The sequence below is a fragment of the Tachypleus tridentatus genome, chromosome 6, assembly GCF_004210375.1.
Source record: "Tachypleus tridentatus isolate NWPU-2018 chromosome 6, ASM421037v1, whole genome shotgun sequence".
Taxonomy (NCBI): Eukaryota; Metazoa; Arthropoda; class Merostomata; order Xiphosura; family Limulidae; genus Tachypleus; species Tachypleus tridentatus.
Window position 1 is genome coordinate 205,333 of NC_134830.1, and position 17,523 is coordinate 222,855.

At 35.0% G+C, this 17,523-nt stretch overlaps 1 protein-coding gene across 1 annotated transcript in view; it reads right to left on the minus strand.

The window, feature by feature from the left end:
• The window catches only part of LOC143254460 (lachesin-like), a 53,559-nt gene that overhangs the window by 34,916 nt on the left and 1,120 nt on the right, over positions 1-17,523 (minus strand). The gene's annotated exons all lie outside the window — the stretch shown is intronic.

Below are 17,523 nucleotides of genomic sequence, written 5' to 3' on the forward strand. Positions count from 1 at the left end.
TCAGACCCTCAGATTAGGATACGAGTACCTTAACCACCTGGCTGTGCCTGCCTCATTTGAAAATGCTAATTATAAAATTTATATTTTGTAATACATATAACACAGAATACATATGTTTATAAAATAATTTCAAAGATATTTGTAATTCTTAGCATAAAAGATATTTATGATTCGGTAAAACAAACTTATTGAACCTATGATCTTACGACTCGTACTTCTTTAAACACAAGTAATTATAATCTGTTGGGTTCAGATGCAAGCGTAACTAAAATAAATCCTGGATGGCTACAATAAACTGCATTATGTAAACTACTTTACTATAGCTGTAACTTTTACATTCTTCGTAATAAACGTTACACAATTTCCTTTATCTGTCTCTGGTTTATTATTGAAAACTTCTCAGCAAAGTTAAACTAAAGAAATATATAATTAATATCTTCGATTTCTTATCTTAATATTTTAATCACAGTAATAAATTAAAACAGTACTGGCGTTTCAGGAGAATGTTTATATATATATATTAATCAAAAATCTCATAACCACGTAACAAAATTTTCCGGTTTTTGACCCGAGGAAATTTCCATCAACTAAATAGCAATGGAACACTTCAGATCAGTCTTTACCTTTCAACATCGCGAGTTATGATTGACGGATAAAGGATAAGGCCATTAGCACCGAGTACCAAATGTTTCTTCTTTCAAGAATGCAGATAATTAGATCCCCATCGACTGAAAGCAACGATCGATTTTAGAAAATGAGTTATCGTTAGCAATTTAATGAAGAGTAAGTCTTCCTTTCTGGTGTGATTAGGAACATTTGACAGAATAATGAAAAATTATTTTAAACCATATAAAGTAAAGTAAATGGAACGATGAGTTCGTTGAAATAATGTAAATGTGAGTATATGACTAGAAAACGTACATTATAGCAACTAGGGACACAACAGTGTTTTAAAATTGACAGTTTCGTGCAGCCTTTTGTAATTATTGCTTGCTTGTTTTAGAATTTCGCTCAAAGCTACGGGAGCTATCTGCGCTAGCCGCCCTTAATTTAGCAGTCAAAGACGAGATGGAAAGCAGCTGATCACCGCCATCCATCGCTAACTCTTGGGTTACTCTTTTATGAACGAATAGTAGGATTAGCCGTTACATTATAATACCCCACCGCTGAAAGAACGGCCATGTTTGGTTGGAAAGGGGATTCGAACTCGTAACCCTCAGATTGCGAGTCAAGCGCTCCAACCACCCGGCTATAAACAAAGTTGAACTACATCAGTTCTAAAAGCAATCCATAATAAAAAAAAAGTCCAGGTTCGTTTACATCTTAAACTACACAATACCATTGATTTCACTGCTCTTACGACGATTGGTTAATCAAACAGAACTTAAAGCAACAAAATGTTGTGTCGATTGATGGAAACTAAACAAATGAAACAGAATGAAGCAGTAAAACAATTCGTCCTTTTTTAACACTGCAGCTGTAGCTATGGTAGCGTTTTGTATGCTAATTTAATATATCTGTGTGACCATACAATAGAAAGACTCAGTCGCCTGAGACAGCGTAATATACTTTGCTACACAGTTGAGCTAACGCAATGTGACAATAAATTTTCATTTTACGCAGCTCGATGAAATGTTTAAGGTTAGAAGCCTATAAAAATAGTTCAGAACTCCATTTTCACAGTACAGACCACACACACAGTATTTGGACATTATCAATACTGTCAACGCTGTCATCCTTCTGCATTGTTTTGTTGTTCATTTCACGTATATGACACGAAAGCGTTCATATTTGTTTAATAAAGTATCACACAATAGTCACGTTAGCTATATTCTTATCGGTTTCCTCTATTTGTGGTGAAAATGAAAACACACTGAAAGACTTGATCCAGGTGCTTATTTGTTTATTTTGCCTCACTGACCGATCTCTGGAGTTACTACTGCTCAAAAAGACACTAGACAGAGGGAGAAACAAAGAGCAAACTTTGCTGAAGCTTTTAGTTGACAACTTCACGTTGTCTTTGTATGATGAGATTGCCTGGTACTGTAAGCCATATTAAACAAAAATTTTAATAACAGGAATAAGCAATCAAAACAAGCGTAACATCCTTGTACTAAAACATTGTTCAATTTTAACACAATGTTGTACGACGGCCCTCACCGTAATGTCCGCCACGGGAATCGAACGTCGAATTCGTAAACTCTCAAACCTACCGAAGAGCCATAAGACGAAGAACCTGTGTCTGTGTTTAAGTTAATTTGTTTTATATTACGAAAATGGATTAGAAATCGATATGACGTAAAATATTATCGATATAATTAAAAAGGGAATGCTTATCATTTTCAAAATTTAAATAACCTCACCTGCCAACCCTAGTAGCACAGCGGTATGTCTGTGGACTTACAATGCTAGAAACCCGGTTTCGATATCCGTTGTGGGCAGAGGACGGATAGTTCATTATGTAGTTATGTGTTTACCTACAAACAAACTCTGCTCTAACCTGCTTATTGTGTTAGTAGTCATGCTATTATTTAACATAAAAGATTGAAATGCTTTTCATTTTAATTTCTCAAGCTTGTCATTATCAAATTCGAAATTCAAGAAGGCCCATTGAGTTCTTTTCTGAAAAACTGTAATATATTTCTGGTGTAAAGACAGTTTACATTGTCTAATTGCAAAAACGTCGTACGGTAGAACGGAGCACAATCCGATCCGTAATTTTTAATTTGTTGTTGTTGTCGCTTGTTGTAATGTATAAAGCTTCACAACAGACTATCCTTGCTGTGGCCATCACAAGTATTGAAATGTGATATTTAGTGACATAATTTTTCAAACTTACTGTTCAGCCACTAGAGGGAATATTAAATTATGAATCAGGTTGCAAAGTTCTGTTGTAAACATAATTATTTATTAGCTTCACCAGTGCATTTTCTAAATACATTACAACACATAACGTGTTCCATAATCTCTTTTTTTTTTCTTCCGCGGATTGAAACAGTATCGTTGAGCATGTTCAAAAGCACGTGCACTACCTTCGAAAAGAAGTAAGGGACGATCGAAACAGTAGTGACTCCTAGATTGTTCGTTCAGATACTTTGACAAAAATCTGTATAAAAATGATTTACGAACATTCCTAAATCATGACTGTGCTTCTCTCATTTCTTCATATTCTAATCCCAAGTCTTCACATTCACTGGACAAACCTCTCCAGATAAAATATAAATACCTCACGAATATTAAAACAAAAATCATCGCTAGCGAGGTGAAATGGTTAACAATATCCCAGAACACCCCAGTTGAGGAACGTTTCTTTCCTTCACAAAGTAATTTTCTGTCATAAAATGTTCGTGTTTTATTTCTTCATAGATCACAATATCATACGTGATGACGACACTCCTAAATATCTCTCTCACTCAATACATACAATAAGAAAAACAGGCCAACGATAATAGATAGACCATAAAATATCACTTATATTAACGTATCACAAGTGCATTTATGTCAAATATACGTCTCATAACGTAATTTAGTGTAACGATCTAACAACTGAACCGTTTGTGAAATGTACGGCTATTACACAACTAAATTAAAACATGTGGCCAAAAAGCACTAAACGCGATAGGCATTACGTTCATTACACACTTAACCAGTTCAAGAAGTGTACGAGGTCTATTAAAAAAATACGCGGACTGACGTCATAAAACAAAATGTACTTTATTTAGAAGTTACAGGTCTGGGGCCCCTTGAAAGTACTCTCCTCCCCAACGCACACACTTATCCCAACGGTGTTTCCACTTGTTGAAACAGTCCTGGCACGCTTCTTTTGTAATGTCCTCCAGCTCCTTCGTCGCATTTGCCTTAATCTCGGGAATCGTCTCAAATCTTCTTCCTTTCAAGGGTCTTTTGAGTTTGGGGAACAAGAAAAACGCAAGGAGCAAGGTCAGGTGAATAGGGTGGGGGGGAAGAACAGTGATCAAGTGTTTGGGCAAAAACTCACGAGTTCTGAGGGCTGAATTTCGCAGCAACGCGGTGCATCTTCAATTTTTCGGTCAAAATCTCGTAACAAGATCCAACTGATATCCCACACTCTTCAGCAAGCTCCCTGACAGTCAGACGTCGATCGATTTGCCCGCACCAGGGTGTTGATTTTGTCGACGTGTGGGTCGTCAGTTGACGTGGAAGGACGTCCAGGACGCTCATCATCTTCAATGGACTGTCGACCATCCTTAAAACGTTCATGCCACTTGAAACATGCCGTACGCTTCATTGCAACATCACCGTAAGCCGCGTTAAGCATAGCAAAAGTTTCAGTCGCAGATTTTCCAAGTTTAACACAAAATTTCACAGCAAGTCGTTGCTCCTTCAGGTCATTCATTCTGAAATCCGCCAAACGAAAAAATCGCACTTCACTTAAAACCGCGTAGCTAATACACAAATGAAGATATCTGCAATCGGGAAATGGCGTCGTAATCAGCTGATCTGTGCGAACCTAGCGACACCAAGCGGATTCCCCTGGAACCAACTGGAGCCGCGCAATTCAAACAGTCCGCGTATTTTTTGAACAGCCCTCGTATTTGTTAAACATTCAAGTAGAGTAACTCACCTGCCCAGAAAGTCTAAAATTCCTGTGTTTTTCCTGAAGTTACGTCGAAAATATTGTTATAAGATATATAATTTGTAACTTACCTAGAGGTTCCCCGCTAGTACAGCGGTATGTCTCCGGGTTAACAACGCTAAAATCAGAGGTTTGATTCCCCTCGGTGGGCTCAGCAGATAGCCCAAGGTGGCTTTGCTGTAAAAAAACACATACTTACCTAGAGGGTGAATTAATTTATGATAAAATTAGTCCTAGAATATTCGGCGTATATTAATGAATGAAAGACTTTACAAGATATCTAGTACATGGATTAGATTATAATTACCGATGAAACAGTCAGTTGCTTAATTAAGCTCGAAATAAAACATCAAAAGACAGTTGTTTCGTTCAGTTTGCTGAGTAAATTGATCAGTGTTTATGTATTCGGATCCTCAAGAGCGAAACATAACCAGTGTAATTATCTGTGACGTGTTTGAGGTCTGATCTTCTGATGTAAAATTCATGTGGCATTTAACTGTTGTTGGAGAAGAAAAGTACAGTTAGCACAAACATCTATCATATATCAATGACTTTTAGATGTCTTCTGATAAACTGATGGTCCAATTTTGATAAGGTGTATATATATATATATTCCGAATATTATAATTTTATTTAACTAATAAAACCAGTATCAAACAACAGATGGTTTGTTTGTTGAATTTCGTGCTAAGCTACACCAGGGCTATCTACACTAGCCGTCCCTAATTCAGCAGTGTAAGATTAGGGAAAAGGCAGCTAGTCATCATCACCCGCCGCCAACGCTTGAGCTACTCTTTTACCAACAAATAGTGCAACTGACCGAAACATTATTATGCCCCCACGGCTAAAAGTGTGACCATGTTTGGTGTGACAGGGATTCAAACCCGCGACCATCAGAACACGAGTCGAGCGCCTTAACCACCTGCCCATGCCGGGCCTACCAACAGATGGCACTTTCATAATAAATCTCCATGACAGTCGTCTTCACTGACAATTGTCAAATAAAACGAACTAATCTTTATCCGTTGATATAATCAACCAATAACAAATTACTATGTCAATTGTTTACAACAGTAGCAACGTTATGATACATGTATAATAACACTAAGTGAAGAAATAATTATTGGGAAAACGATCCCATTAGCATATAACAAAATGACTATCACCGAGAGGACACATAAATATTCCTATAATAAATATTTGTATAAAACTATATTAATTTGAGTACGTTATATTGATACAAAGTTTCACCTGGTTAACCTGTCATCATCAGGTATAATATTTTATTATTTTCAAATATCTACCGTTATATTACATAACAATTTACAATAACTCATTTACTTCGAGACATTCTTATTTAAATTTAAAATATATGATCTTGTAAGATGTCCTCCGATGGAACAATGGTAAATCTACGGACTTACAAAGCTAAAACAACAGATAGTGACTTTTCTCTAAAACAAACAAGGATATCTTATAACACGCTGGTATGTAAACGCAAAAGATAATTTTTTACTTTTAGGATATACAGGTGTGACGGTTATCGACTTGACAAATCTTAGTGATTAGCGATAAGTCTCGTCGGCTTAAAAAAAAGGCAAAGCGCATTTGGAGTGACGTGTTTCAAAGACTATAATTAGTAGTTCAGCGGTGAGGTTGCACTAGGTCCCGGCATGGCCAGGTGGTTAAGGCACTCAACTCGTAATCCAAGGGTCTCAGGTTTGAAACAAAACAAACTTACCCATAATTAAAAGAGTTCATGATAAAAGGTCAGGGTGTTAGATATTTATATCAGCGACTACGTCTACACTAACTGCATCGCTTTACGTTAGCACATTTTTTATAACCCAAACTGTTCATGGTTTCATCCTTTCTTACACGGTCAGTTTATTAAAATGATTCTTTATGATTTATTATGTAGAAATCATCATTTCTGAACAGTATAAAAACAGGTGAATCATTTGCAAGTTAACATTACAACGTTTCTGTTAGGACAAAATCAATTAGTGTGAACCTGTTTCACACAGACAGCAAGATAATTTATGTTTAGCGCATTTACACATCATGTATTCGTAAATGAATGTTGACCTTTCCACAAGCGACTAATCAACACAGTTTTCTCACACAACTTTACTGAAATATCAGTTATTGTTAAACAAACTACGAGCTTATTTCGTGATTGTTCCATGGAATATCCACAAACTTCAGTGGTGTTCAGACGGATCACTCACAGTATCTTTTGCTCTTTTTTGTTTTCTGTCATAAAAAATGATCGTACTATTTTATTTCATGAGTATATAGAATAATATAAGATTTTCTGACATGAACAGCAGAACAAGAGTGTGAGAATAAGTTAAATTGAAACTTCAGAATAATGTTAAGTTACATGGAACTCTGCTGAAAGTTTGTTCAAAAAAATTCGGACTTTTAGATTTTTTATAATGAATATCTTACACAACATTTCTGCAAGTGATACATTACTTAACCCACAATTCGACTTGAGTAGCCCAAAGTCGGCGACGGATGGTGTTGTCTAGCTGTCTTCCCTTTATTACTTTTCTATTAGAGTCGACTATTGCTGGTAGCCCTCGAGTAGCTTCAACAGCTAATTATAATGTCAAAAATATTGTTAAAAAATCAACAAACAGCTAATTATAATATAAAAAATATTGTTGTAAACAACATAACAAAAAAACCACTATACTCACTGTCGCTAAAAACCCATTCATTATAAATGAGTAATACGTTTCGTTTTCCAGGTAATTATATATTGAATTTCATCTATCAGTAACTTAATTAACCATCAGAGAGCTTAGATTTATGTGTACAGAAAAGAAAACATTTGTACATCACTGAAAGGCAAATAACGACACAAAGTCACAAGTATGTGCACACACAGTAGATACATTTACACGTGTAAAACTTATTTACAACGTACTTGAAGAGATGAACAGCTGCAGGCACCATAGTTGTAAAAACAAACACTTAACATGAATAACACACCAAGCGATGAAATTATTGATCACTAATGATATATTTGAAGGAATCAAAATCATATTTCTGTAACAACTAAATGATCGATGTATTTCAGTAAAATTGAACGTTTAATTCATGTTTTAAACTTATGCTATTGTTTCTGTTTGAGAGTGAAGAAAGCTAAATAGGTCTGGAACTGACGTTATACTTCGACAAATTCACGAATAACTGAGATAAAACAACAACCCATAAAGCTATAAATAATATAAAAGAAACTTAAAATCAATCAAAATATTGGTTTGTTTTGTTGCCCTGAAACCAATCAAGTTAAGCTTCAAAGCGTGAGAAACCAACAGACCTTGATGCCATCACAGAGGCTTGGGTGATTTACAAGAAGTCGAGTCCACAAATGGTGGAACGTTTTCGTCTTTTCTAGACATTGCCGGAGTTTTTTGTAATTAATACAAAGTTTTATTAATTAAGTGACTCAGCATGGCCAGATGGTTAGGGTGCTCGGCACATAATCTGACGGTCGCGGGTTTGAATTCCCGTCACACAAAATATGCTCACCCTTTCAGGCATAAGAGCATTACAAGTGACGGTCAATCTCACTATTCGTTGATAAGAGAGTTAACCCAAGAGTTGATGGCGGGTGGTAATTGGTTTGTTTAGAATTTCGCGCAAAGCTACTCGAGGGCTATCTGCGCTAATCGTCCATAATTTACCTGTGGTAAGACTAGGGAGAAGGCAGCTAGTCATTACCACCCACCGCCAACTCTTGGGCTACTCTTTTACCAACGAATAATGGGACTGACCGTCACAATATAACGCCCCCACGTGAGCTTGGTCTTTGACCCTCTAAAAACTATTCACTTTTAAGTTGGATCACAGTCCAAATTTATATCAACTTTTGTTCAAATCTGTTCAACTTTTTGTTTTTAAGAAACCTTGCTGATAAACATACAAAATAATACTAACACAAGAGTGAAAACATCACCTCTGTCCACCTTCGGTGCCGGGGACAACTAGAAAAGAATCTTACAAATAATTTGTCGTAACATAAACAATCGTTCAAGTGGAAACATTCCAACGAGATGATAAAACATGAACACTGCCTTTTTGAATAATGCTTGACTCTGATATAATTGGCTTATTACATGTACAAGTGTAAGTAAAGTCCCAATGAATATTTCATAAAATAAGACAAGATTTCCAAGTGTGTGTGTGTGCATATCAATATATATATATAAATATATATATATACTTAGTATGAAAGCTTTTGATAGAAATATATTTCAAGTTTTCGATTTTAGAAAACACTGAAATTTTTGCCAAGACAAAATATAAAATATAATAATATAGTGAATTTCTTATTCCACATAAACTTAATAAATATCTTGTTATTTTACACACATACAAAGTGTAAAAGGTAACTAATTCACATGAGACATTCAGATATGAATAAAAAGTTTATTATTGAAAAGCACGATGAGATATATGAATGAACTAGTGATATTACGTACAAGCAGAAATAAATACATAAACAACTTAAAAATATAGTAAAAATAACGTGAAGGATATATGATCATACAATTTAAGTTATTTTTATATCTTGAACTTCTCTAAGAGTATTTATTATTTTTTAACAATAAGTAAATAAGCAAGAAACTTCAGTAATTGTTTTGTTTGTTTTTGAATTTCGCACAAAGCTACTCGAGGGCTATCTGTGCTAGCCGTCCCTAATTTAGCAGTGTAAGACTACTGGGAAGGCAGCTAGTCATCAACAAACACCGTCAACTCTTGGGCTACTCTTTTACCAACGAATAATGGGATGGACCGTAACATTATAACGCCCCCACGGCTGAAAGGGCGAGCATGTTTGGTGCGACCGTGTTTCAAACCCGCAACCCTCGAATTACGAGTGGAACGCCTTAACACACTTGGTCATGCCGGGCCTCTTGTACACCAATATAGATTCAAGTATCTAGCTACTATTATCTTCCAAGTGTGAAAGTACAAAATCTATTTACTGTAGTGTGTACACTGGGAGGGTAAGAAGCACAAATTTTAGTTTTATAAGCCAAGAATTATTAACGCTATTTATCAGATTATAAGTGTGCACTGTGTGTAAATTCATGGAACTATAATTACGTAGATAGACGATCACGGAAATTAAAACTGAAGAAGAAATTTATAATAAAAGCTAAAACTGATTTTCTGGACACCTTTAACATTGAGAATTAATTAATTAAGATAAAAATGCAGTTGCAGTGATAAGTTATTAATACAGAAGTACAAGTACGCTACTTTAATATTTGACTTTATTTTCTACTTCTCCAGACGGAAAAGTGACAGATGTATGAACTTGGCCCGGCATGGCTGAGCGTGTTAAGGCGTGCGACTCATAATTTGAGGATCGTGGTTTCAAATCCCAGTCACATCAAACATACTCGCCCTTTCAGCTGTGGGGGCGTTATAAGTGACGGTCAATTCCACTATTCGTTGGTAAAAGAGCAGCCCAAGAGTTGACGCTGGGTGGTGATGACTGGCTACCTTCCGTCTAGTCTTACACTGCTAAATTATGGTCGGCTAGTGCAGATAGCCATCGTGCAACTTTGCACGAAATTCAAAACAAATCAAATCAAAACCGTCTGGTCTTACACTGCTAAATTAGGAACGGTTAGCGCAAACAGCCCCGTGTAGCTTTGCGCGAAACTAAAAGAAACAAACAAAGCCAATAACCTGAACCAAACATTCTTGAAAGAATGTTCTGCACAATCCAGGTAGCGCTAAGAGCCCAAAGATTTTATCACATCTTGCTATGCGTTAGACGGGAAAATGATGCTGTGTTCTTTAGGTATACTTTTGTTATTACTCCTAACATAATACTGAATAACAAGTGAATGAGAGCCAGGCCAGCAAAGTAAACGAAGAAAATGTGAAAAGCTCAACCAAAGATACAATAGCTTCACTATAAAAACAAAGGTGTTACGTTGCATAGGAATCTTCATTTAAATTCGACAGTGTTTCATGCAGCACTTCATTAACACGTTTCCTGTTAGATCAACTAACAAGGTATAAACATTCTGAAGAGAAATATGATTACCAGTGTTATTACAGTATACACTGTGCTGTCAACTTCAGCTTGTTACCAACATCATGGTAAAACAAACTGAACAGCCACTTTATTTAAGTAAACGCGAGTAAAAAAGTTTTTCCATAACACTGTCTTCTAAAGTGTGTTAATTAATATGCACTCATTTTGATACGTTAGCACAATAGGTTTCCCACCTTCGCAGCAACCATTCATTGCCGTTAAAATAAACCAACGAGCATCATCACATTTTTTTCTTCATATCTATATATATCGATGATTATAGATTATCGATCAACATCACAAGAAGTAACAATTTAGACCTCCTCAAAAGTTTAATTTTTGTTTGTTTTTACAGCGCAAAAATACACAAAGAGGTGTGAAAAGTTGTTTCTGGTGTTTGCTGCACTGCAGTTTCAAGCTATAAGAATAACTGAGAATTTCAGTTTCAAGCTATAATAATAACTGAGAATTTCAGTTTCAAGCTCTGAGAATAACTGAGAATTTCAGTTTCAAGCTATAATAATAACTGAGAATTTCAGTTTCAAGCTATAAGAATAACTGAGAATTTCAGTTTCAAGCTATAAGAATAACTGAGAATTTCAGTTTCAAGCTATAATAATAACTGAGAATTTCAGTTTCAAGCTCTAAGAGCAATTAAGAACTGAATATTCAAGATATAAAAACTTAGAAATGCAGTTTTAAGCTATACTCCTTGTACATTCCCTGCTGGTACAGCAGTAGGTCTACGGATTTACAACGCTACAATCAGGGGGTTCAATTCCCCTCGATAAACTCGGCAGATAATCCAATATGGCTTTGTTATAAGAAAACACAACACACACTTGTTTTACTAAGTGAACATAGATAAATAAATGTAAATTTAAATTACCTTTTCTGAAATTCACATTAATTATTATTATGTTTATTTTTAGTCGGCCAGTTAGAACCACTGAGAAGCTTTTTCTAAATTCTTACACATATAACGACTTTAATGAAAAAATAAACTCATATTAACTCATAAACAACAAGAAATCGCTTTATAAAAACCATCCAACAAGTTTCAAAATTGACAAGTTACTGCATTATCTGTTTTAAATTTAATTTTCAGTTCTAGAATTTAATACGTCAGAATGCAAGAAATATTAATGACGAATTTTTAAAAGAGGTGGAAGTCTCTGTATCTTAGGCAGTAAAAATCGGCTTACTGCATGGGGATAATAAAAAGAAAAACAAAAAACAAGTGTTAAGAAATGAAACTAGCACGTTATGATTCTTTCATTAGTACTTTCATATCATTTTATGTACAATGTAGTAAACTAAGCCTATAAATGAATCCATGCATTCATGATGTAAAAAAACAAACAAATACTTATGTTCTAGAAGTTTTGATAGAAATGTATACAAACTCTGTAACCCGAGCGCTTTCGAAAGATGAACCTTTCTCCTTTATGGCCAAACCAAGAAGGAATATGTATTCTAAAGACGGCTGGTATGGGTGTTAAAATTTTAATTAGAATAACGCAGAGAAAAAATCATTTAAAACTTCTTAGGTCACATTCAAGTAAACAAAGAGAGTTTGCAACTGACTGTTGCAGGGCAAATGTCTTAGGGACGAGAGTATAAACAAGTATGAGATTGTAGGTGTCGTTGCAGTTAGATGTAAGGTTATTAATTAATATAAGTATAAAGGCGTTTCTTGAATTGGCTCAATTTTGGTTTGAGTTGTTGTATAAGTAGGGTTTCTTAGATTTTGCGCTCCCTATAATCTCGAACCCATTTACTTTCTCGTCCCTAAGACACGTGCCCTGCAACGGTCAGTTGCAAACTCTCTTTGGTAACCTGAAGATGACACAAGAAGGTAAAAAACGATGTTCTGTACTTTATGTTAATTAAAGTTTTAATACCCATACCAGCCATCTTTAGAATACATTTTTACTTCAAGTTGGTTTCTCGTCATCATGAAGATGAACCTTCACAGCGACGATACAAACAATTCAGCTTTCCTTAAATGTACACTGTACGTCTTTAATCAACACCGACAAATGTACAATAATCTCAGTTATTATACAGGGGTGAATGTAACGCACGTTTTATTAAGTCTGTCACGAGAACTTTGAGAGAACAATGAAAATATTAGGCAAACGTAAAACTGCGAATGAAGACGAAGACAGTTGATAAAACATAACATTTTATTTGCAAGGTTCGAACGTTTCGGAACACACTATTTCTATCTATAGCAGTATCTGAAAATTGTGGTACAACGACCACAATTCACTAAAATTATAACATATTATAATGACTAGTTTATTGAGTTATTAAATTAAATGCTTTCTGTGTTATCAACCGTCTTTAACTTCGTGGTTAGATTAAGAAAACATAGAATTAATTTTGTACTGGAGAAGTATATTTTGGGGGACACAATGCTAAGATAAAGATCTGTTCGTATGTGAAAGGCCCGGTATGGCCAGGTGGTTAAGGCACTCGACTCGTAATATGAGGGTCGCGGGTTCGAATCCTCATCACACCACACATGCTGTGGGTTGACAACATGGGGGTGTTATAACGTGACGGCCAATCCAACTATTCGTTGGTAAAAAAGTAGCCCAAGAGTTGGCGGTGGGTGGTGACGACTAGCTCTTCCCTCAAGTCTTAACGACAGCTAGCGTAGATAGCTCTCGTGTAGCTATGCGCGAAATTCAAAACAAAACCAAGATCTTTTGTGAAATATATATATATATATACAGTTTTCATTTAAGTGAGATTGCTGAAAACCAAAAAAGCGATTACTTCTGTATTTAATCTAACTTAATACATTCGATTAATTAACTTTATGTAATAATTTCACTTACATTTGATTGCACGGCCTACTCAACACAATGTATACTTTAATACATTCCATCTGAAAAGGCAATCACTTATACTCTGTTGTTTTCCGATAAAACATATTGTACTAAACTTTGGCTAGATCAACTAATTCAGTATGGCTGACAGATTACACCGAATATTGTTCAAAGTTTCCTAACAAGAAATAACATGCAATTATTTTTGGTATCACTATATATTTCTTTGATTCCATTGTTTCTGTTTATTCGTTTGTTGTTGTTTTTTAAATTTCATGCAAAGCTACAAAAGGGCTATCTGCACTAGCTGTACCTAATTTAACAGTGTAAGACTAGAGTGAAGGCAGCTAGTCATCACCGTCCACCGCTAACTGTTATGCTAATCTTTTACCAACGAATAGTGGGGATTGACCGTCACGCCCTACGGCTGAAAGGGCGAACATGGAAGGGCGGGGATTCCATTGTTATATATATATAAGTAATGATATTATAGTAAAAAAACTTTGTATAAATCTAACAAAATCCATTTCGATTTTGATGGAATTGGCGAAACAGTTCTGTAGAATCGGTGATTTTCATGACGCAGAATTTAATTCGAAGCTTAGTTACTAAATCGATCGTCGCCATGTTTTTAGTCTCAACCCACATGGAAATCAAAACCATTTCGCAAGGTAAAATATAATGTATCGCTCTATCTATCTATATATATATGTGTGTACGTATTTGAAAGGTAACAATGACAGCTGGCGCACAGACTGGTCCCAAGACTACTTATAACGTAAATTATTTCCTGATAAAGAAAAATATACAACAATCCTTTTCATCTAAACATGAAGTTGATTCGGCTGTGTTTATTTCCCCAAAAAGGTACCGAAATTGCTTGGAAGGGTCACTTGTTTTAATCACTCCCACAACCATACAGTAGCGTGTTGTCTGTAAGTCGGCCAGTAGACATTAAAATAACGTCACATAAGGGACGCTTGCTGTTGCAAATTGTAGTGCCGTAATGTCAGTAAAACATGTGCATGCCGAGAATCATGAGAAGAATTATCCATTCTGTAGGCTACAACACAGCATGACATATGAAAAGCAAAAAAATAAACATATTTCTTACTCTTAGTTTTGGGTTACTCTTGAAACAGAGCACTTTCGGGAACCCTGGGAAAGTACATCTAGTATACAAAAGGAACAAAAGTAACTTACTCTCAACTACAGAATTAACGCCAAATCGAACATTAAGACGTGATGGTGGCGTTAGTTACTGAGCTTGGTTGCTTAGTAACCATGATTGATATTCCACGATGCTTGCTTATTTATATATTAACATGACACTGATACTTTTGTGATTGCCCTAACGTACTTTTCATCTTAAAGTACTCACGTAAATTATTGTTTTAGTGGATCGCTATCTTACTTAATTATTTCTAAAGAAAGATGAACACATCGTTCAGCCGTGGCGAAAAACACCACCAAAATCTTTAATCATTCTTTGCCAGATGCCTGGTTCTGTGAGAGAATCGTCCTGCTGTTGTAACGTTAGATAATCTAACAAGGATTCGAGATTGGCTTTCACTTTCAGTAAACAGACTACTGTAGCTATATAGTATTCAACAATTTACTGTTCGTTACGTTCCAGAAAACTTGGCTCCGCTGCTTTTAACGAGTTTACCAACCAGAATATATATATATAGCGAGAATATATAATGCATTGAGAATGAGGGACAGGACACAGATACACTGGATACATAAGATATATGGATGGGTAGGGACTTACGGGCCACCCTGTATAATAAGCATATAATTCAATCAATAAAAACAATGAAAGAAGGGGAACAAAAACATCTGTTTCTTAATTTATATGTCTACCGGTACCTCAACGAAAAGTAATAAGACATAAAACGCTAAAAAAGAGTTTCGATACCTACAGATTGCACACTACAGATAGCGCATTGTGTGTATCTATGCTTAACAACAAATTTAAATAGGTTGACTCAAGTCTTATATGCATGATTACATGTTTGCACACAGAACGACTTAATGAAAAAGGCAAAACATACCTACTGTAAATACATATATATATTTGGTAATTGAAAAATTGCAAGGGGTGAGAAAGATTACTGAATGAAGCTTACAACTATTTATTTAACGATAGAGTTTTCTTTAAGTAGGAAAGCGTGTTCTGTCTTCTACTACTACTTGAATTAAAAAAATTCACAAATTTCTACGAGAACTTTAGGTTGTAAAATGAATAATTCATTCAGCAAAAACAGAGAAGAGTCCTCCGGTGAGACAGCGGCAAGTCTTCGGATTTACAACGCTAAAATTAGGGGTTCGATTCCCTAGGTGGACACAACAGATAGCCTCGATTTGGCTTTGCTATAAGAAAACACACACATTCAAACAAGAATATTACCCCAGTAGATAATAATTGTCCCTTGCTGGTACAGCGGTAAGTCTACAACGCTAAAATCAGGGATTCGATTCTCTCGGTGAACTCAGCAAAGAACCTGATGTGGCTTTGCTATACGAAAACACACACACACAGATAATAACTGTTTCAATTTTAAAATATTTAGAGATTTTTTGTTGTGAAAATATAAATATTTCTAACATTTATTATAATCATTTTATTGTAAGCTGAGAAATATTTTAACATGGTTATCACTCATGGGAAAATGGCGGGCAAGTAGGAAGTGCAGAGTAGTGTTCGAGTAGCTGTATAAACACATGCACGTTTACCTATTATTTCTAAAGTAAAAAAATTCAACTGTTGGTCACATTATAATAGACAAAAAATATTATGTTTTAATAGACACATTCTACGTGCCCAATACACGTGATCAAGTCATTATTCGAGTATAAAACAGAATAAGTTGTATTGACTCTATATTATTTCATGTGACTTTTTCATGTGTTGTTATCAGTGGTGTATATTATGAACGTATGCAATGTCACACATGTTTATTTACCAGGAAAAATCACAAAAAAACGCTTTATTGTTAACTGTGTAGTTTAATAAAGTGTCCTGCAGTAGACATGAAAATGTCAAACTTGTAGTTTTAATTCGGTTTTGAAAAATACCAAGCACTCGTTATTTCAATTTGATTTAAAAAATACCAAGCACTTGTAGTTTCAATTTGTATTTGAAAATATCGAATACTTGTAGCTTTGTAATTTTAATTTGTTTTTTAAAACACCAAGAACTCGTTGTTTAAATTTGCTTTGTTGAGGTGAGCTATAACCCATTCTGAATATACACTACTATGCAAGGAAAATTGTACCGAAAACTTATTCTTACGCTGTTAATTACGTTACCATGAGTTTAGATTACGTTCAGAATATTTACAGTATATCACTTTTAAATATTACATCCATCCAACCTCTAATAGCATCAAAAACAAATGTGGATTATAAATTTTACCTGTTTTGGGGACAGTCAAATTCAATTATTTTCCTGCATGGAGATTCTCGAACAGTAGCAAATTAAGCGCGAATACGTTTTCGTTAGATAACAAAACGTGGTTTAAAACACCAAAAAAAAGAAAAAAGACATCAGTATTCAATCATCTACAATCCATTGAACAATCATACAAGGTTCCATCACAGATGATAGATGTAAAAATTAAGGCAAAGGCAAAGTATTCAAACCATATGCCACTTTGAACAGCATACCGTACGTTTTTACATAAAAACTTAAGTACTGTACATTTAAATTCTCACAAAAAGTTATGCACCACCTTTTTTTAATCTGATTTCCTGTCTAAAAAACACAATATAACGATTTAAAAAGCGCTCAGCTGTGAATTTCGACATGTCACCAATATCAAAACACAGATTGAGATATTGTTTCACGATATCAAATATTTTACGCTGCCCAATAATCGTTTTTCATCCTAACTATGAGATATTAACGTGCTTTCAAACATCACATACATTTATCCCAGATTCAACATAAAATTCAAATTTAAAGTTCGCACAAGAAACTTAGTTAACCA